The following is a 20,604-nucleotide window of genomic DNA, read 5'->3' on the forward strand; positions in this document are numbered from 1 at the left end:
GTCCCTGTGCAAATGATTGCAGAATGGTGCGGGAAAGTTTCCTTCAATGGGGGAAGGAACAAAGCAGCTCTGCCAAGGAACCTCTGGCAAAGGATTGCAGAGCACCTCCAGGAAAGTTTCCTAGAGATTTCTATGGAGGAGTCTCATGAAATATCAGTGTGCATCAACACTCTGTTCTGCCATTCTGCACCTTAGCTGCATAGGAAAATGTCCAGCACACAGAAACACAGGCAGCCTTGGACATTTTTCTACCTCAACCGACCTCCGCTCTACACAAAGAAAAACCACTTACTAGGGAGCTCCTTTCCTGCTTCTTGCTCACTGGAGTGCAACTGCTGAGACTGGCTAGACACCTCTGGAGTGGAGAACGGCTCCTGACTGGACGTGCTGCCAGGTGATCCCGCCATGGGGATCAACCTCTTCATCAATGACTTTGTCCTCTAAGTTAGGTCCACTTTCCACCGGCTCCAGCCCCTCTGAAGTATGCATGGGGCTCTTGGTGGTGGTGGTGCGGTCGCCGCCGAGGATAGCATCCAACTCCTTATAGAAATGGCAGGTCTTCGGTGCAGCACCAGAGCAACGGTTTGCCTCCCTCGCTTTCTAGCATTCCTGCCTCAGCTCCTTGATCTGTGCTCTGCACTGCACCATGTCTCAATTATAGCCCTTTTCACACAAGCCTCGAGAAATCTGCCTGTAGGTACTGAAATTCCTGGGGCTGGAGCACAGCTGGGACTGCACAGCCTCCCCAAATACTGAGCAGATCCAGCAGTTCTGCAGTGGTCCACGCAGGACAGGGTCTGCTACATGGAGTTGCCATTGTCAGCTGGGAAGATGTGATGTGAGCTCGCCACGCCAAGCAAACAGGAAGTAGAATTTCAAAAATTCCTGAGGCTTTAAAGCGGGAGGGTGGATGGTTGCTTACCTGGCTGCAGGGCAGCGGAATTGGAACTGCTGACCCGAGAGGTCAGGATGGACATGGTGGGACACCTTTGGGAGGCCAATTAAAGTGATAAAATCAAGCACTATGTCTACACTGGCACTTTGTCAACAAAACGTTTGCACAAAAAGCCCTATGTCTTGTGTCGAGGTGGTTTTATTTTGTCGCCAAAACAGAAGAGATTTGTCACCAAACGTGGCATTGCACTGTTTTGATGCCAAAAGCTGCCTTTTGCCAGCAAAACTCTGCAGTGTAGGCAAGGCTTTATTCATGCTTCATTTGTTCCCTTGATATAAAATGAATATCATTCTGATTTGAAGTATATGGTGTGGAAGTATATGGTGTGGAAGCATATGGTAAATGTAAGAAAACTGGGATGTATAGGAATATTTTCTCCAATAGAGAACTGGCTTGGCTACATTTTCTCTTTGCTGAAGATATTTATGTAATATGTATTTCCGGAGTCACCAACCGTGCTTTTTACCCAGAGGTGTTGGCAGAATGCATTCTCTCTGATAAGTTAGCAGTGTTTCTAAGAGGCTGGTCAATAAGTTATAAAGTAAATTTTGTTTAGAATGTTTGTTACAGATGGAAATACAGCACACAAAATGTAATCACCTCAAATAGGAGGGCAGAGTCACCATCAGAATTCATGGTCACATTATCTGTTCATCACCTCATTTGTCATTTTCATTCTCTTGAATGGGCCAAGACCAATTATCACATATAGCATATGGTAACAAGGACCCACAATTTGAGAGGAAATGATGCAGCGGCTCCCAAGACCGACAAGCAGGGTTGATAAGCAGGATGTTTATACTGAGCTGATTACTAATAGATTGGACATGAAATTGATTAGCAATGTATGCTTTGAACATATCATGTCACTTTGCTGGTGCTTTTTCCAGCTGTGTGTTTTCTTTTGCTAGGAAACACCCAGAAATAACTGTACAAAAACACAGAACCTTCTTCACAATTCCTTCTAAGAACACCACCAAACACAACTCAACTACTTTTTTTTTTTTGCATTGTTTAAAGCCTTACATAAACCTAGAAGAGGCCCACAAAGGGAAGACTGCTCAATTCCAGGGACTGGTCTTGATTTTCTGCTTGGAATAATGAAGATCAGGAATCCATCCCTAATTAAAAGCAAACAAAAATATGCAACTTTTTCACATACATTCTTTACATACTCATAGTTGAATATGTTATGTACACAGTATTGTTTTCTCTTAATTCACCTTTACTAAGCTATGCACAAGCAGTTTCAGCTGCAGGATAAAGTGGGGAGCATTTATAACTTAAAATTTAACCCTTTCACTGCTTCTAGAGTGGTGCTTTGTTCCCTTCACAACAGTTTTCAGTAAGCATTGTTCAAATGACCAGACCATAACAAAGTGGCTAGACTTGCCACTTTAAAACTAAACTTAACCCCTTCTTCAATTTCTTATCTGCTGCTGCAGCAGTTTTCCAGGGAAATGTTATTCTAATGAATGGGGCCTAAGAAAGATGTGAGTCTTGTCGCTTTGTGTGTGTGTGTGTGTGTGTGTGTGTATGTATATATATATATAATCTTCCAAGATGCAAGAGTTTCATTAAGAAGTTAGTGTCAAATTTAAGTGTTACTGACAGTGATTAGGTGTTAATTACAGTGAACTGTACAAGTTACAGTACAAAGTAGACCATGTTGTTTTGCATAGTGGTATTAAAGAGCCTTTCCCATTGCAAACTAAGGTCTGGGCTGGTTTACATCAATTTTTATTGTCTCTTTGATTCCTGTCCATCAGCTTAACAGTGATGGTGGAGTTGAATGAAGTCTCTTCACTGCTTTCTATCTTGTACCACTTTCACGGCTTTGTTCATGTTTACAACTTTTTATTGTATGTCATTCTTTACAAGGTCTATTCAGTTATCTTCAGTCTTCCTCTCTTTCTGCTGCCTTGCATTCTGGTATACATTGCCATCTATGATAATCTTGCAGCTCCATTACATCAAGTACATCCCATAGCAGCAGCACCTTACTGAGGGCTTGTCTTCACTACTGGGGATATCAACGTTGCTGCAATTGATGCAGCGGGTGTCAAATTAGTGGGTCTAGTGAAGACCTGCTAAATCGATGGCAGTGCAGTCGATTTCAGTACTCCAGCTCCCAGAGAAGAGTAAGAGAAGTTGACCGGAGAGCATCTGTCATTGACACAGCACAGTGAAGACACTCAGATAAGTCGACCTAAACTACTTCAACTCCAGCTACATTATTCACATAGCTGAAGTAGCGTAACTTAGGTCAACTTATCCCAGTAGTGAAGACAAGCCCTGAAATGAGCTTATTCTAGTACTTTTGGCTGCCTTCCTGGAGTAGAATCCTGACACTGCCATTATTGGTTTAGTTCAATCAGATCAATCAATAGCTATATGTATCTAATTTTCTCTACAAGGAAATCTTCCTGATGGTTTCTGTGGTTATTTTTCATTCTGTGCTATTAGAACTACAAATGCGAATTTCAGAATTCAACAGACTATTTTGAACTTGAAATTTAACTTAGAGACCATTGTGATGCAACTTTTGCTTTTATATATATCTATAGTGAGAGAGACATGATTTGACTTTGGCTATGAAAGGTGCTTGATACAGTCAGAGCAACTCCAAACACTTATACAAAGCACTGAGTTGGATACTGGTAGTTAGAGCAGTTGCTGATTATAAAGGCTGTACTGACAGCTTTGAATTACATAACCTAAACGTTGGACAGAACACTTAAAAGAGCAGAGAAGCAATCTTCAAGGAGCCTCACCTGAACTTCTACTTACACCTGAACAACCTTCATACAGACAGAAGGTCTGTTTAACATCTGCTCTGAATGAAATCTCCTCAAAACACCACCTCCTCATACTGCACTGCATTGTCAGCAGGTAGAATGGAAACTAACACTCTTCTTTCCTGGTGTATGACTATTAGGTCTGGTCTACACTAGAAAATTAAGTTGGCTTAACTATGTCACTCAGGAGTGTGAAAAATCCACTTATAGTTAAGCCCACCTAACCCCTGGTGTAGACAGGCGAGGTCAACCTAGCTACTGCTGTCGGGGAAGTGGATTACCTATGTTGAGGGAAGAACCCCTTCCGTCAGTGTTGGTAGTATCTACACTGAAGTGCTATAGTAGCGCAGCTGTGCCACTGTCAGGTTTAAGTGCAGACATACCCTTAGGGCTAGTCTACACTGGCAACCATGTCTAAAAAACCCACCTCCACGAGGGGCGTAGCTACTAAGGCTGGGAGTGTGGCTCCCAGCACTGGTGCACTGTCTACACTGGCACTTTACAGTGCTGAAACTTCTTGTGCTCAGAGAAGTGTTTTTTCACACCCCTTAGCGAGAAAGTTGCAGCACTGTAAATTGCCAGTGAGGTCAAGCCCTTAATCACTGTCTTCACTACACTATTAATACTGAATCATTCTTTGTGTGGATTACATGTTGGATAGGGCTGATGGTCCAGAAATCTGGAGATTTTATGCAAGTGATCTACCCTAATTTGCATATTTGAACAGAATTTTTAAAAAAAAACCACAGTGGGGTTCCAAACATCATCCACAATCTAACTTCTGCTCTTTTCATAGCTCCCTCTATTTTAATTATACATTTTTTCCTTGAAAGAAGAGGTGGCCGTGGGAATGAGTTGAAAATGCTGAGTAGGCAGCTGGGGCCAAAATAGGACCTCTGGCCTATGACCCCTATTGCACCTGAACATCACTTAACAGGGAATTGTAGTTTTTGCAAAATGCAAGTAACATGTATATCCATTTTATATATACTAGTAAATCCATATACATCCGTGTTGTCCAATAAGACACACAACCTATGTGTATGGATTTAGAGAACCTAGGGAATTTTGGCCCTGGGTGTGTGAGCTTGCACTCTCTTTCTTGTGGGTTAGCAGAAGCAGGCAGAGACTCTGGCACAAGCTCAGTAACAACAGAAGACATATTTATTACTGGAAGAGGGTACAAAGGCAGCCCCCCTCCTGCTGGTGCTGCTCCCAATCCTCACAAACCTCTTTGCCTTCCCTCAGGAATCACCCCTCTCCCGTGACCTTCCTCTCAGGGTTATTGTCTAGGTCAGGGATCCTTTCCCTGTGGGAGCAGCCACACCCTTTAGGGGCTGTGTGTGGATATGCCACACACACAGATCCATCCAGTACAGTAACTCTGTTTACATCCCTTTTATACAAGGATCAGGGAATGAACCCAGGCATTCTGGTTCAAGGAGGTGTCCATAAATTACACAACCCAATTTTGGTGATTTTTTTCAAGACCCACCCACCCCGTGTAACACTTTATAACACTGAAACAAACACAGACAATTAAGGACCCACCTGCCCCTCCACTCATATATTATATGACTTATGGACAGCCCTCAGTCCCAGCCTGGATAATTCTGCCCCTCCATTTCAGTGCTAATTTTCTTTCTCCCCAACCTGTGGAGCCACATCTCTTGCTCCAATGTAATCGATTCCCTTTGCTCTTTCTCTCTCTGTCACACCCCAACCAGTACTAGTTATGTAACGATCAGTGCAGACAACACCTCCACCAAGGGGTGGTGCTGTGTCTTTATCTTAGTACTTATTATTTGGAGGTTATGGTGTGTCTATTTGGGGGAGGAAGCTTTGAGTCCTGTCTGTTACTTGTAGTGTCCCAATAAATCCTTTAATTTCTATAAGTGACTATTACACTTACTTGTCTTGGCTGAACTACAGTATTCCAGTCCCACCACAGTCTGCCCTCCCTGTTTCATTACTTGTGGTAGAGACCTTACTGCAAAGTCTCTTTCCACACATTGTTGCTCTGTAGTCCTTTTTCTCTACTGTATGAATCAGCTCTCTCTCTTTCTCTCTTTCCTGGTGTTATCCAAGACCTTGTCTACACTTGTAGCATTATGTAGGGTATGTGAAGCTACACGCAGCAGTAAAAGGCAGGCTGTGTCCACACTCATTGCGGTGTGTAGCTACACACAGCTGTGAAAGACTTTGTTGGGAGCGGGGGAGGCAGAAGAGAAGGTCTCTGGCTCCTCCCCGCTGCTGGAGGCTTTGCCCACTGCCTCCTGCTGCCAGAGCCTTTCCCCACTGCAGAGCCATTCACTGCAGTGGGGAAAGGCTCTGGCAGTGGCCTACTATACTGCTAAAAATAGTAGTGTAGGGGTGGGGGGCACTGCTTGGACACTCAGCCTGGTCTACACTATGATTTTAGGTCGAATTTAGCAGCGTTACCTTGATTTAACCCAGGACCCATCCACACGACGAAGCCCTTTTTTTCAACTTAAAGGGCTCTTTAAATCGATTTCTTTACTCCATCTCCGATGAGGGGATTAGCGCTGAAATCGGCCTTGCTGGTTCAAATTTGGGGTAGTGTGAACGCAATTCAATGGTATTGGCCTCTGGGAGCTATCCCAGAGTGCTCCATTGTGACCGCTCTGGACAGCGTCTCTCAACTCAGATGCACTGGCCAGGTAGATAGGAAAAGGCCCGTGAACTTTTGAATTTCATTTCCTGTTTGGCCAGCGTGGCAAGCTGATCAGCACAGGTGACCATGCAGAGCTCATCAGCAGAGGTGACCATGGAGTCCCAGAATCGCAAAAGAGCTCCAGCATGGACCCAATGGGAGGTACTGGATCTGATCGCTGTATGGGGAGACAAATCCGTGCTAGCTGAACGCCGTTCCAGTAAACTAAATGCCAAAACATTTGAAAAAGTCTCCAAGGGCATGAAGGACAGAGGCTATAACAGGGGCTCGTGGCAATGCCGCATGAAGATTAAGGAGCTCAGGCAAGCCTACCAAAAAACCAGAGAGGCAAACGGCCGGTCCAGGTCACAGCCCCAAACATGCCGCTTCTATGATTAGCTGCATGCCATTCTAGGGGGTGCAGCGACCAGTACCCCAACCCTGTGCTTTGACTCCATCAATGGAGTAGGACGCAACACAGAAGCGGGTTTTAGGGACGAGGAAGATGAGGAGGAGGAGGTTGAAGATAGCTCACAGCAAGTAAGCGGAGAAACCGGTTTCCCCAACAGCCAGGATCTGTTTCTCACCCTGGACCTGGAGCCAATAACCCCTGAACCCACCCAAGGTTGCCTCCCGGACCCTGAAGGCAGAGAAGGGACCTCTGGTGAATGTACCTTTGTAAATATTAGACATGGTTTAAAAGCAAGCGTGTTTAATGATTAATTTGCCCTGACATTAGCGGCCAGTACAGCTACTGGAAAAGTCTGTTAACATGTTGGGATGGAGCGAAAATCCTCCAGGGACATCTCCATAAAGCTCTCCTGGATGTACTCCTAAAGCCTTTGCAAAAGGTTTCTGAGGAGGGCAGCCTTATTCTATCCTCCATGGCACATTGCCGGGGCCTGTACTTTGTGAGAAGTCTGTGTCCATGTCTATGTCCTCATCACTCTCGTCACCGCACTGCCATCACCTCCTCGCCTGGTTTTGCTTTCGCAGGTTCTGGTTCTGCATATACTCCAGGATAATATGTGTGGTGTTTATAGTGCTTATAATTGCTGCGGTGATCTGATAGGGCTCCATGTTATGGCATCTGTGCTGAAAAAAGGCATGAGACGATTGTCTGCCATTGCTCTGACAGAGGGAGGGGCGACTGACGACATGGCTTACAGAGAATTAAAATCAACAAAAGGGGTGGCTTTGCATCAAGGAGAAACACAAACAACTGTCACACAGAATGGCCCCCTCAAGGATTGAACTCAAAACCCTGGGTTTAGCAGGTTGTTGATTTCACGGAGGGAGGAGGGAGCAAATGAATACAAACAAATTGGGTCAATTTCTTGTTTTGATCCACTCCATCTATTTTTTACATCTTAGGCTGGCAGCAGATGATGCAGTACGACTGCTAGCCATCGTCATCTCCTGGGTGCTCGGCAGAAGATGGGAATGACCTGGCTGAGTCACTCCCATGTCTGCCCAGGTGCCCCTGACCGACCTCACCGAGGTCGGCTAAAAGAGCACACAGGAATACAACAATGAGGGCTACCAGTCATAATACACCATCTGCTGCCAAAAGGCAATGAGCTGCTGCTGTGTAGCACTGCAGTCCCACATCTGCCAGCACCCAGGAGACGTAACGTGACGGTGAGCTGAGCGGGCTCCATGCTTGCCGTGGTATGGCGTCTGCTCAGGTAACCCAGGAAAAAAGGCATGAAATGATTGTCTGCCATTGCTTTCACGGAAGGAGGGAGGAAGGAAGGGAGAGGGAGAGGGGGGGCCTGATGACATGTACCCAGAACCACCCGCGACACTGTTTTTGCCCCATCGGGCATTGGGATCTCAACCCAGAATTCCAATGGGTGGCGGAGACTGTGGGAACTGTGGGATAGCTACCCACAGTGCAACGCTCCAGAAGTTGACACTAGCCTCGCTACTTGGTGGACGCAGTCCGCCAAGTTAATACACTTAGAGTATTTTGTGTGGGGGGACACACAATCGACTGTATAAAAATGATTTCTAAAAAACTGACTTCTATAAATTCAACCTAATTTCGTAGTGTAGACATACGAGAGCCATGTAGAGTATGTATCCTAGGGGTGCAGGGATGTAAGGCACTCTAGTTTAGTCTACTAATTTAAACAGTGCCTCACCATCTATACTGCTGTTTATACACATGGTAGCAGTGCATGCAATGCCTGTACCATACATACTGTCATAATTGTAGACATACCTTAGATAACTGCCTGGCACTCAAGATAGGAAATGCATGCAGTTATACAGCAGTTTTGGAGAGGCTATCTAGAACTGGAAACCCCCTATGGAAACTTAATATGGTTAAAGATTCTAGTCTCATCCTTTATCATTATATACTTGTTGAGTAATACTGTATATCCTAGCTTGTACCATTGATTACAGTAGTAATACTCTCAGAGTAAGATTTGACATAGTCCAAGTTGACAAAATTCAGCCTTTAAGGATTTTGCCTTCTTGTGTACATATGAAACTCACAATAAACACTTTTTGTATTAATACTTTTGGAAACAGCATGGGATTTTGTTTACTCTCTAATAATGAAATATGGATTCACTTTTCTTACTTTTAAGATCTATTATAGATTTTTTACTATCTATGGTCTTATTAATGGTATGAGAGTTGACAAAATAAAAAAATGCACACCTTTGAGACATCTTAGTTTCTATTAACTTTCCAAGGCACAGAGATGACCTTCTTAAAAACTTGCCCCCACCATGCCTTTGTGGTACCTGGCCCTTTAGAATTGGCAGAGAACAGCTGTTGTAATCCTGACCTAGAATAACCATTTTGTAACTGAGAGCTGATAACTGCATCTTTTTTCTTCACTAATTGGTGAGTATTTAACTTCTGTCTTTCCTTATTTTGTATCTTACTCTTATGGAGATTACCTATCTTTACTAACACTTACAATAGCTCAGTGTTATGCTTTGGTTAACAGAAATAATGTTTCCTATAACATTTAAGGATTAGCTAAGAATAGACCAACTTTGTTCAGTGTAGTATTTTTCCAGAGACTTATTTGGGTTAGTTTCTGGTTTTCCTTTCCTTCTTTTGCTCATTACAGTCTCTCTTGTTAGCATGCTATGATAACTTGAAAAATAGAATAAAAATGTATGTTGGACAATGGGTATAATCATGGAACAAAAATACTTTCTCAGGAAACCTATCACCACTCTTTTTTTTAAAAATGGCTGGATGTGGGAGCCAAAGTTATGATGTTCTGAAGCTACTTCTTGTGGTATTTTAAGTGACTGACTTCTCTACTCTAGCAGACTAATGTGTTTCGGGGCCTCTTTTTCTGTACTTTGTTCACATCAGCTAACTTATTAAGTTTAGTGTGCATGATATTCATGTAACTTTAAATAGGGATATCAAATTTCTTAAGGATGAGACCTGTTGGTGTTACCAAAGATAACAGTAGGTAGCTTCACTTGGATTGCAAGTTCTTGAGGGCAGGCAGTGTGGTGGTTTTCTGTTGTGTGTGTGCGTGCATGCAGTGTCTAGTACAATGGGCACTGGTTCCCTGATTAGCATTTCTATTGTGATATTAATATGAAGAAATGTTTAGACTCCAAGAGCTTTGCAGGGTTTCATTATGTTTTCAAGGTAAAGAAAAAACAAAAAAAATGCACCAACTGAAATTCAAGTTTGAGTTGTCTATTGTTTATAAATCAAAGACACTCTGACATGTTGAGAAATGAATACTCTACAGGCTTTGTGCCAGCTGTCACAAGATGGGCAGGGTGTCTGGCCTCCCAGAGTATGAATATGAGGCATCTCCACTAACAGCCAGGGCCATCTGTATAGAGGTCTAGTGCATCTGTGCTGGCTCCAGTGCCCACTCCAACTCCCTGACAGTACAGCACTGGTGGAATCATGCTGTCAGGAACTCACTCACCCCTGTTGTTCTGGGAACAGCCCACGGAGAGATTCCACAGCACAGAGGGGTGCTGCTGAGAAGTCAATGCAGCCTCAGACTGCATTAGGTTTTCAGTGAATTCTTCAAGGCTTACTGAAAGGAAGATGCATCTAAATTCTGATTGCAGAATCTTCTGTAACTGGTAGTGATTTAGGAGCTGGATTTGCAGACTATGCTGCCTTTTGTGTGGTGACAGTGAGAAAAAATATCTTTGACTCTGTAAATTGAGAAAATTCAATATATTATGTCTGACAGAATTAAATACTCTCCCTGGAATTTTTACAGTCACATTCGTACTAAAAACCACATTTAAAGTGTTTCAAGATGCATATTTTTAAATTCTCTAGATGGTTTTTGCAAGGGGTTATTTTATTTAGTATGTTATTGATCCTACTACTGCAAAAATAGAGGCTGAATCTATTAAACACTAAAAGTAAGCAAAATATGCAAATTTAAAATATTCCTATTTGAATATTCCCATACATTTTTCTCGTTTTCTCCTGCCAGATGGGCTTTTCTGCCAGCTACAAACAGCTCTGCTGTTTCCAAGAAGCAGATGTCAGAGCAGCAAAAGTAATTTAAGGGCACTGAAATATTGACTTACAAGAATATACCCATGTAAATAAGAAAAGGATCTATTCTCCTTTTCTGTAGACTTTGAGTAGGACAAGCTCCCAGTAGCCAGAAGGAAGAGGAGCTGAGACAGAACTCTCTAGCTTGTCCTTTTCAGCAGCTAGATAAGAGTCCTACTAAGCAGTGAATATGTATTGTGGAGCATCTTAGAAAAACTGTTGTAATTTAATTTTGGAGAAGTGGGGGAATGCTTTTAATTATGTATCTTTAATTTTGCAGTTTATGGTCAATTTTTGAAGCAAACACCACTAAGTTCTTTGCACTCCCAAAGCAAACCCATAGTTCTCTAAGTGTTTTAGACTCATTCAAAAGCATGTTTGTATTAGGAAATAGGTAAGCACAGAGAACACTGCCTCTGTTCTGGCACCAGAAAAAGCATTAAGGAGTATCTAGTGCAATATGAAGCAAGATACAATCTTTTGATGTGTTCATCAGAAAAGCATTTATTAACTGTGTTGGTCACAGGGCAAAATCCTAGTCCACCTTGTGCAAGTTCCCAGAGCAGGAAGAGTGTGCAGACAACCAAGCAGGGTACCAGCAATCTAAGAATGCAGCTAATGCACTTTATAATAATGCTTGGCCTTAAGGGGACATGTTTAGCATGTTTGGATGCATGTCCCCCTGAAAAACATTCGGCTGTTAGCAGCGTACACTGGCCAGCTTGTGCCCCTGCTCATTTTTGGCTCCATTATTTCCTGCTGTCCCTGAGGAGAGTCCTGAATGGTCTTGTAAGCAAGGCACTGGGGCTGGCCCTAAGAAGACTTGAATTCACTTCCTTTCCCTGCCAGAGTTTCTGTGACCTTAGATAAGTAGTATGATCTCTTTCCCTCAGTTTTCCCAGCTTTAAACTAGAGTTATTTCCTCCCTCACAAGGGAGCTGTGAGAATAAATTTATGAGTGTTTGTTGGGCACTTACTCACTGTGGCAAAAGGGGCTAGCTATAAAAGTAGATACCATCATTAAGGCTAAGATTTTGTCATGGATATTTTTAGTAAAAGTCATGGACAGGTCACAGGCAATAAAGAAATATTCATGGAAGCCCCTGACCTGTCTCTGACTTTTACTGACGTAAGCAGAGTCAGGATGAGCTCTACCCTGACATCCGGTGGTGAATTGTGGCGAGTTGTGGAAAAGAACTTCAGGGGCTGGTCTTGTTTGCATAGGCACACCCACTCTGCCTAGCATGAGCCCACAGCTGCCCAGATGGTCACTTTATCTGCTGTGGGATCCCCAGTTTCTCTGTTATTGGTGCAGGAAGAATAAAGTGTTGTTACCCTGATTATGTGAATCAAGGCCAGTGGAACTGTTTTATGACAGAGGGACTCACCATCAACTAAGTAGCACTCGCTAGACAAGGGACATGGGTTCCAAAACCCAGTGAATCAAGAGAGGGTGGGGACAGGCATGTGTACCTGATAGTATGGCCCCTGTTTGAGGGCCTGAAACACCAACTGCTGTGCTGCTGCCTCCTGCTCTCTATACTGTTGAATAGCAGAGCTAATTTTGATTTTGTTAAGAGTCTAGTTACAGGCTGCTATGCTGAATTCATTTCAGGCCAATGGTGTACCAGCACTGGGGCTCCCCTACTACAAGCTGAAATCTCTAAAGAGCTAAAATTGCTAAGAGCTGAGATCACTGAGTGCTGTGTTAACTAGTGGAGGAGCCTGAAGATATATTGCTAAGCGGCTGGCAGAGTGGAGCACTTTGTGGGATGGTTGGAGTGGCCCATGGGATGGCGAGTGGAGTGGAGCGGAGCAGTTTGTGGGATGGCTGGAGCGACCCATGGGACAGCGAGTGGAGTGAAGCGGGGCAGAGCGGAGCAGTTCACGGGACAGCTGGTGGAGTGGAGTGGCTCATGGTGAAGGCTGCAACAGAACCCCACGGAGAGGCAGGGCAGTCGGTCTTGGACCACGTAAGGTGCCTCTTAACACCCCGCATGCCCCTTTCTTCCCCTCCCCCATTTCCACCCAGCTTGGGGGTTGGGGGGTAAAACTCTGCAGATAAACTTTTGAACTGTGGGGCTGCACTGACCAGGGACAGAGACTTTTGGGTTGTTGGACTTTCGGGTGATTTTTGGGTTGCTGGGCTCAAGAGACTTTGGGGTGATCTTTTGGGTGGTTGGACTTAAGACCCTGAGGGGAAAAGGACACTGCCAAACATACTTGGGGTGGCTTTTTTGCTCATGGTTGGTGTTATGAATCCTGTTTGTGGTGTTTCCCCAACATAATGCCGCATTGTTTCCCTCTTTTATTAAAAGGATTTTGCTACACTCAGACTCTGTGCTTGCGAGAGGGGAAGTATTGCCTCTTAGAGGTAATGCCTCTAGGGGGTGGTATGTAATTGTCCCAGGTCACTGGGTGAGGGCTCAAGCCAGTTTTGCATTGTGTTATTGAAACGGAACCCCTAGATCCTGAACCCGGCCCTTGTTGTTGCCAACTGTGATGGGCAGAAGGGTTACACTAAAAATGTCCATGGAGAGCTGCGGGGTTCCCACAACACCCACGGTGGCTGGGCAGCTGCAGGGGACCCTTCTTGGAGCTCTGGGGGCTCCCACTACCCATGGGGGCTTGGAGCTGTGGAGTCACCCCACTGTTCGCACTCAGAACTGTGGGGTCCCCCTGCCTCCTGCAGTGGCTAAGAGCTCCAGGATCCCCCTGCCACCCATGAGCTCTAGGGGCCCTCACCGCTAGTGGTGGCTGGAAGCAGTGCGGTACCCCTACCTCCTGCAGCTACTTGTAGCTCCAGAGGGCCCCCGCCATATGTGCCGGCTTGGAGCTGCGGGGTACCCCCTGCCGCCAGAGCTTGGGGACCTGCTGCCTCGGGTGGCAGGGGTGCTCTGCAGCTCCCGGACGCCATGGCTGAAGTCACAGAGGTCTCTAGAAGTCATGGATTCCATGACTTCCATGACCTCCATGTCATCACATCATTTCCTGTGTAGGCTATGTTTAGGAGACCCTCCACTTGTATGCTACCCCTTGGCCCCACCCTACCAGCATGCCTTTCTCTCAAGAGTAGGATTTTGCCCTTAGTATAAAGCTCCACCCATACTTGCTATTTTACTTGTCTTCCACTTTAGAAAGTAGGTTTTATGTACCTAAGTACATATAAAATACTGTATTAATTCATACCTGTCCAGCCTTCCAATTGCATATAGAGTAACTTTCATCTAATCACTTCTGAATTCCTTATCTATTTGAGAACCAAACTTTACTGCTGATGTTGTGCCACTCAGGTGAGATAATGGACATGACATACAGTAAACAATAAACCTTAGATTTATCAACATTATTGCCTCAGCAATTACACCAGAGGATTTCCCACCCCAGCTTCCATTTTTCAACATCAAGCTTAACAAGAGTGTGGGGGAATGGAAGGAAACAAAAAAGGGATTAAAATATTGTAGTTCAAATTTCATTGCTTATTTATGGAATGATGTACAATTTTTCACTCACTTGTTCTTCCTGGTTCCTTGTTGAAGAAGCAGAAACATCTGTCTTTTCTCTTTCAAGCAGGAGAATCCTGAGTCTCAGTTTTACAAGCAGTATCAGTTACATGCAGTAGGTTTCACTCTCCGCCTTACTAATTACTTTCCATCAGCTCATCCCTTGGGCATTGTGGTTTGCAGAAAAATGCTGACAATCGACAGTAATGGCTTTTAAAATTAGTTATTAAGCCAAGCCTTTTGAAGCGAGAATTTCCATAAATAGTTTTTTAAAAGAATCATCTTCATCTGGAGGCTTTTTTCTTATTATTAAGATAAAACTATCTCTCAGCAATTCCAGAAGGAAGAAGTTGGTTTCATACTGATGTAACCTCTGTTCTGACCTTTTCCATCTCAGAAAGACTCACTTTGATTCTATAGCTGAATTCTCAGACCTGGCTACAAGTGGAGTTCTAGAAATTGATGTATAAAGCAGTGATTGTGACTAGGATGGGCAGGATGCATTAGTTATCTAGAATATGTATATTCTCCTCTTCCCATGACTTTGTCTTCTTTCTGGTAGTGTATCCTCTTGGTGTCCTACAGAGAAAGCAGCATTGAACTTCCAGTGATGAAAAGATGATTAATGAAGCACAAAACTGCCTACAGTTTACTTGGAGGGGAAGGGCACAGTGAAGTGCTGCATGTGAGAACTCTGGGCAAATGGTGAGTGAAATTGTTGACAAATTAAGCCTTTTAAGTAGACACTTTCTGTAGAATATTGGCTTAGTATCAATCTGTGTAATATGACTTCTATAGATTGCACATGGAGCGATTATTTTATACCCTTGGAAGAGCTTTACTGTTTTGAGCTGTAATAAAGGCTAGTGCTGACTGCTAGTATAGTAGGGATGTGAAGAAAACTTCCAAGAGTGGTAGTGCATTATTCATTAATTATTCATTCATTTTTATGTACCATTCCAAGGGCTCCACCAGCAGAGCATACAGGCACCATGACTTGAAAATAGAAGCTCCTCAAGCCAATAAGGGGACACAAGTCTCTAAGTCCTCCCCCCTAAATAATGAAGCTACTTAAAGGGATATAATCAAGGTGATATTCTTCCAAGAACAAGCAGCCTTAGTACTTTTCAGCTTAGTTGCTGGGAGAAAGGTTAAAGAAAGAGACGAGTCTTGCAGTGTTCCTACAGTTGATCACATTTTAGCTCAGCTTATTCTCTGGCATTGAGGCGCTCCCCAGTGTAAGGCCATTGCTTGAGACTGCCCTGCCTCTCTCAGCCCCCCACCCCCAGTTTAGTTCTGGCCATCAGTTTAAGTTTCCAAGTTGAATATATCTGCTGGGGTGGAGAACAGCATGAGAAGCAGTCACTGATGCTTGGTCTACACTTAAAATTTAGGTTGACATAGCTACAGCACTCCACCTCCCTGAGTGCCCTTGCTATGCCAACCTAACCCCTGGTGTAGATGCAGCTAGGTCAACAAAAGAATGCTTCCATGTCACTCAGAGAGGTGGGCAACAGTGATGGAATAACCCTTCCATCTCTGTAGTCTGCATCTACGCTCTGAGGTTACAATGCTGTAGCTATTCTGCTGTAGCATCCATAGTGCAGACATGGCCTGAAGGACACCATGTAGTCTATTTAGTGCACTAGAAAGGAGAGTGAGGGTAAAGCTGCAAAACGGACTTTATAGAAGCAGCACGCAGTGTATGGTGTGGAGTTATAAGGGGTGTGCTTTTGTTTCTAGGTCAATATCAGAGTAGAGGGAACAGTATTCTTGCCAAATTAAGGTTGAGAAGGGGATTTCTGGCTATTGGAGCTAAATATGGGTTCTTGAGAAGAACTACAGTACAAAGTGTTCGGTAACCTGATGACTTTCATCTGGAAATGGTTTTGAAACTGTGGAGCCTGGAGCACTTGGTGGTGAGCTTTGGAGGGCTGGCTGGTCACATGATGCTGGCTCCTTCCAGCTACTAAGTTGTATTTTTATTTGTCTCCATACGTCTCTTCATTAATAGCACTTTTCAATGTCAACAATTGCTGCAGCTGCCATAAAGGTAAGTGATTAGGAACAGGTAGAGAGGTGGTAGACAGCCTACATTTAAAAATGGCCTATATAGTGACATGTTTCAGAATCTCTGCCCGAAAGCATTTATTAACTATGTTTTGTACAGAGAGTACTTGAAGCCCTATGAAAATACAATCATATCTCAGGTGGAGGGTGCCAGCCAACACAGTAACTCCTCACTTAAAGTCATCCTGGTTAATGGTGTGTTATTGTTACGTTGCTGATCAGCTAGAGAATGTGCTCATTTAAATTTGCGCAATGCTTCCTTATAAAGTCATTTGGCAGCTGCCTGCTTTGTCCACTGCTTCCAGGAACAGCTTGCAGGAAGAGCAGCCCATTGCAGCTAGCTGGTGGGGGCTTGGAACCAGGGTGGACCAGCAGCCCCCAGCAGCTCCCCATTCTCCTAAGTTCCCTGTGCGGCAGCAGCCCAGCAGGCTATCAATTGCCGGCAGTTCAGCTGTCCCTTCCCCCCACTGCCATGTGCTGCTCCTGCCCTCTGCCTTGGAGCTGCTCCCCAGAGCCTCCTGCTTGCTGGGCGGGGCGGGGGGGGGACTAATGTCAGGGTCAGGGTGTTCCACTCCCCCCTGCTCCTGCACCTGGCTTACCCTATCTTCCATAGAGCAGGGGGGACACATGACAGGGCTCAGGACGGAGGGAGCTTCCTGGCAGCAGCTGCTGTCTCAGCTTGCTGATCTACTTAAAAAGGCAGTGTAATTAGAGTGGGGTCAGCGTACTTAAAGGAACAACCCACATCTCTCTCCCACACACAGTGTGTGGCTCTGTCTCTGTCTACCATGTTCTCTCCCCTCCCTCCATTCATGCTGCCTTGTAGAGTGTGAGGCTACATTAACAAAAAAAGAGTTAACCCTTGAGGGCTCAGCCAATTGCTAGTTCATCATTTAGCAGTAAGGCATTCTCTGGGAAATATCCTACCCTCTGACTTCACCACCTCAACCAAGCTTCACAATCATCATTGCTGTGTACAGTATTAAATTGTTTATATATATATATATATATATATATATATATATATATATATATATATATATATATATATATATATATATATATATATATAGATATAGCAGTGTTTCTCCAACTGGGGTCGCCGCTTGTGTAGGGAAAGCCCCGGCGGGCCAGGCCAGTTTGTTTACCTGCCCCATCCGCAGGTCTGGCCGATCGTAGCTCCAGGCCAATGGCAGCTGCTGGAAGCAATGTGGGCGGAGGGACTTACTGGCCGCCGCTTCCAGCAGCTCCCATTGGCCTGCAGCCAGTGGGACCCATGATCGGCCAGACCTGCAGACGGGGCAGGTGAACAAACCGGCCCGGTCCACCAGGGGCTTTCTCTAAACAAGCAGCAACTCCAGTTTGAGAATCACTGAAATATAGTCTTTTGTCTGGTGAAAAATTTTTTGCTGGAACCTACCCCCACCCCCATTTACATTAATTCTTATGGGGAAATTAGAGTCACTTAACATCATTTCACTTAAAGTCGCATTTTTCAGGAACATAACTACAACATTAAGTGAGGAGTTACTGTACATTGTATAGTATCATGGGAAAAGGAAAATTGGCCAAAACACCATAGCATGTTCTTTAGCATCCTAACAAGTGTGGTATCAGAATGTGTCAGTAACGCCTCATCTGGAATTTCCACTCAAAGAAAGCAGTTTGGAGCTCAGTTTAATGAGTTCATAATCAACCCTGCTGGGATTCAAAGCTGTGGATGCAGGAAGTCTGGATATTTCAAGCCTTATCCTCAGGTATATTGCCCTTTGTGAATCAGTTTAGAAAAGATAAAACAAAACATGGACACTTATTTTATACAGTAAAAGTTGTTTGAACAGTGCTATCGAAGTTCTTCAAAAGGCCCCCAAAGAGAAGACTTATAGTGGGAAAACAGGGAAACTTACTGCCATGGAATAAGTAAAAAAAGTGAAGAAATGGATAACTTTTATTCCTTTGGGTACGTCTACACTACGGAATTATTCCGAATTTACATAAACCGGTTTTGCAAAACAGATTGTATAAAATCGAGTGCGCGCGGCCACACTAAACACATTAAATCGGTGGTGTGCATCCATGGTCCGAGGCTAGCGTCGATTTCTGGAGCGTTGCACTGTGGGTAGCTATCCCGTAGCTATCCCATAGTTCCCACAGCCTCCCCCGCCCCTTGGCATTTCCGGATTGAGATCCCAGTGCCTGATGGGGCAAAAATCATTGTCGCGGGTGGTTCTGGGTACAGCCTCACCCCTCCCTCCCTGAAAGCAGCACACAACCGTTTCGCGCCCTTTTTGCTTGGTGAACTGTGTAGACGCCATAGCACAGCAAGCATGGACCCTGCTCAGCTCAATACCGCAATCGTGGATGTTTTAAACACCTCGCGCACTCTCGTGCAGTATATGGTGAACCAGGACCTTCAAACCGAGGCGAGGAGGAGGCGGATACGGCAGCGCGGCGATGACAGTGATGAGGACGTAGACACAGAATTCTCTCAAACCGCGGGCCCCGGAGCGTTGCAGATCCTGATGGTAATGGGGCAGATTCTATCCATTGAACGCCGATTTTGGGCCCAGGAAACAAGCACTGACTGGTGGGACCGCATTGTGTTGCAGGTGTGGGACGATTCCCAGTGGCTGCGAAACTTTCGCATGCGTAAGGGCACTTTCATGGAACTTTGTGACTTGCTTGCCCCTGCCCTGAAACGCCATAATACCAAGATGAGAGCAGCCCTCACAGTAGAGAAGCAAGTGGCGATAGCCCTGTGGAAGCTTGCAACGCCAGACAGCTACCGGTCAGTCGGGAATCAATTTGGAGTTGGAAAATCTACTGTGGGGGCTGCTGTGATGCAAGTAGCCAAAGCAATCACTAAGCTGCTGCTACGAAAGGTTGTGACTCTGGGAAACGTGCAGGCCATAGTGGATGGCTTTGCTGCACTGGGATTCCCTAACTGTGGTGGGGCGATAGATGGAACCCATATCCCTATCTTGGCAATGCAGCGCCAGGGCACCCAGTACGTAAACCGGAAGGGGTACTTTTCAATGGTGCTGCAAGCACTGGTGGATCACAAGGGACGTTTCACCAACATCCACGTGGGATGGCCAGGGAGGGTTCATGACGCTCGCGTATTCAGAAGCACTACTCTGTTTAAACGGCTGCAGCAAGGGAATTACTTTCCAGACCAGAAAATAACAGTTGGGGATGTTGAAATGCCTGTCGTTATCCTGGGGGATCCAGCCTACCCCTTGATGCCATGGCTCATGAAGCCATACACAGGCAGCCTGGACAGTGGTCAGGATCTGTTCAATTACAGGCTGAGCAAGTGCAGAATGGTGGTGGAATGTGCATTTGGCCGTTTAAAGGTGCGCTGGCGGACATTACTGACTCGCTCAGACCTCAGCCAAACCAATGTCCCCTATGTTATTGCTGCTTGCTGTATTCTCCACAATCTCTGTGAGAGTAAGGGGGAGACCTTTATGGCGGGGTGGGAGGCTGAGGCAAATCACCTGGCCGCTGATTACGCGCAACCAGACACCAGGGAGATTAGAAGAGCACACCAGGAAGCGGTGCGCATCAGAGAAGCTTTGAAAACGAGCTTCATCAATGGCCAGGGTACAGTGTGACTGCTGTGTTTGTTGATGAACACCCAACCCCCTTGATTGACTCATTCCCTGTAAGCAACTCCCCCTCCCCCTTCGAGTACAGCTTACTTATGCAAATAAAGTCACTCTCGTTTAAAAATCATGAATTCTTTATTAATTCATTATAAAAAAGAGGGAGAGAATGAAGGGTGTGGTTTGGGAGGAGGATAGGAAGGATGGAGAAGGCCGTTAAAAAAATTTCACATTAACGACAGCCTTCTGGTTGGGTTGTCCACGGGGGTGGAGTGGGCGGGTGCACGGAGCCTCCCCCCACGCATTCTTACACGTCTGGGTGAGGAGGATGTGGAACATGGTGAGGGTTGAGGGTGGTTATACAGGGGCTGCAGCGGCACTCTGTGATCCTGCTGCCGTTCCTGAAGCTCCACCAGACGCCGGAGCATGTCAGTTTGATCACGCAGCAGCCCCAGAGTTGCATCCCGCCACCGCT

The sequence above is a fragment of the Mauremys reevesii genome, linkage group 2 (genome assembly GCF_016161935.1).
Source record: "Mauremys reevesii isolate NIE-2019 linkage group 2, ASM1616193v1, whole genome shotgun sequence".
NCBI lineage: Eukaryota > Metazoa > Chordata > Testudines > Geoemydidae > Mauremys > Mauremys reevesii.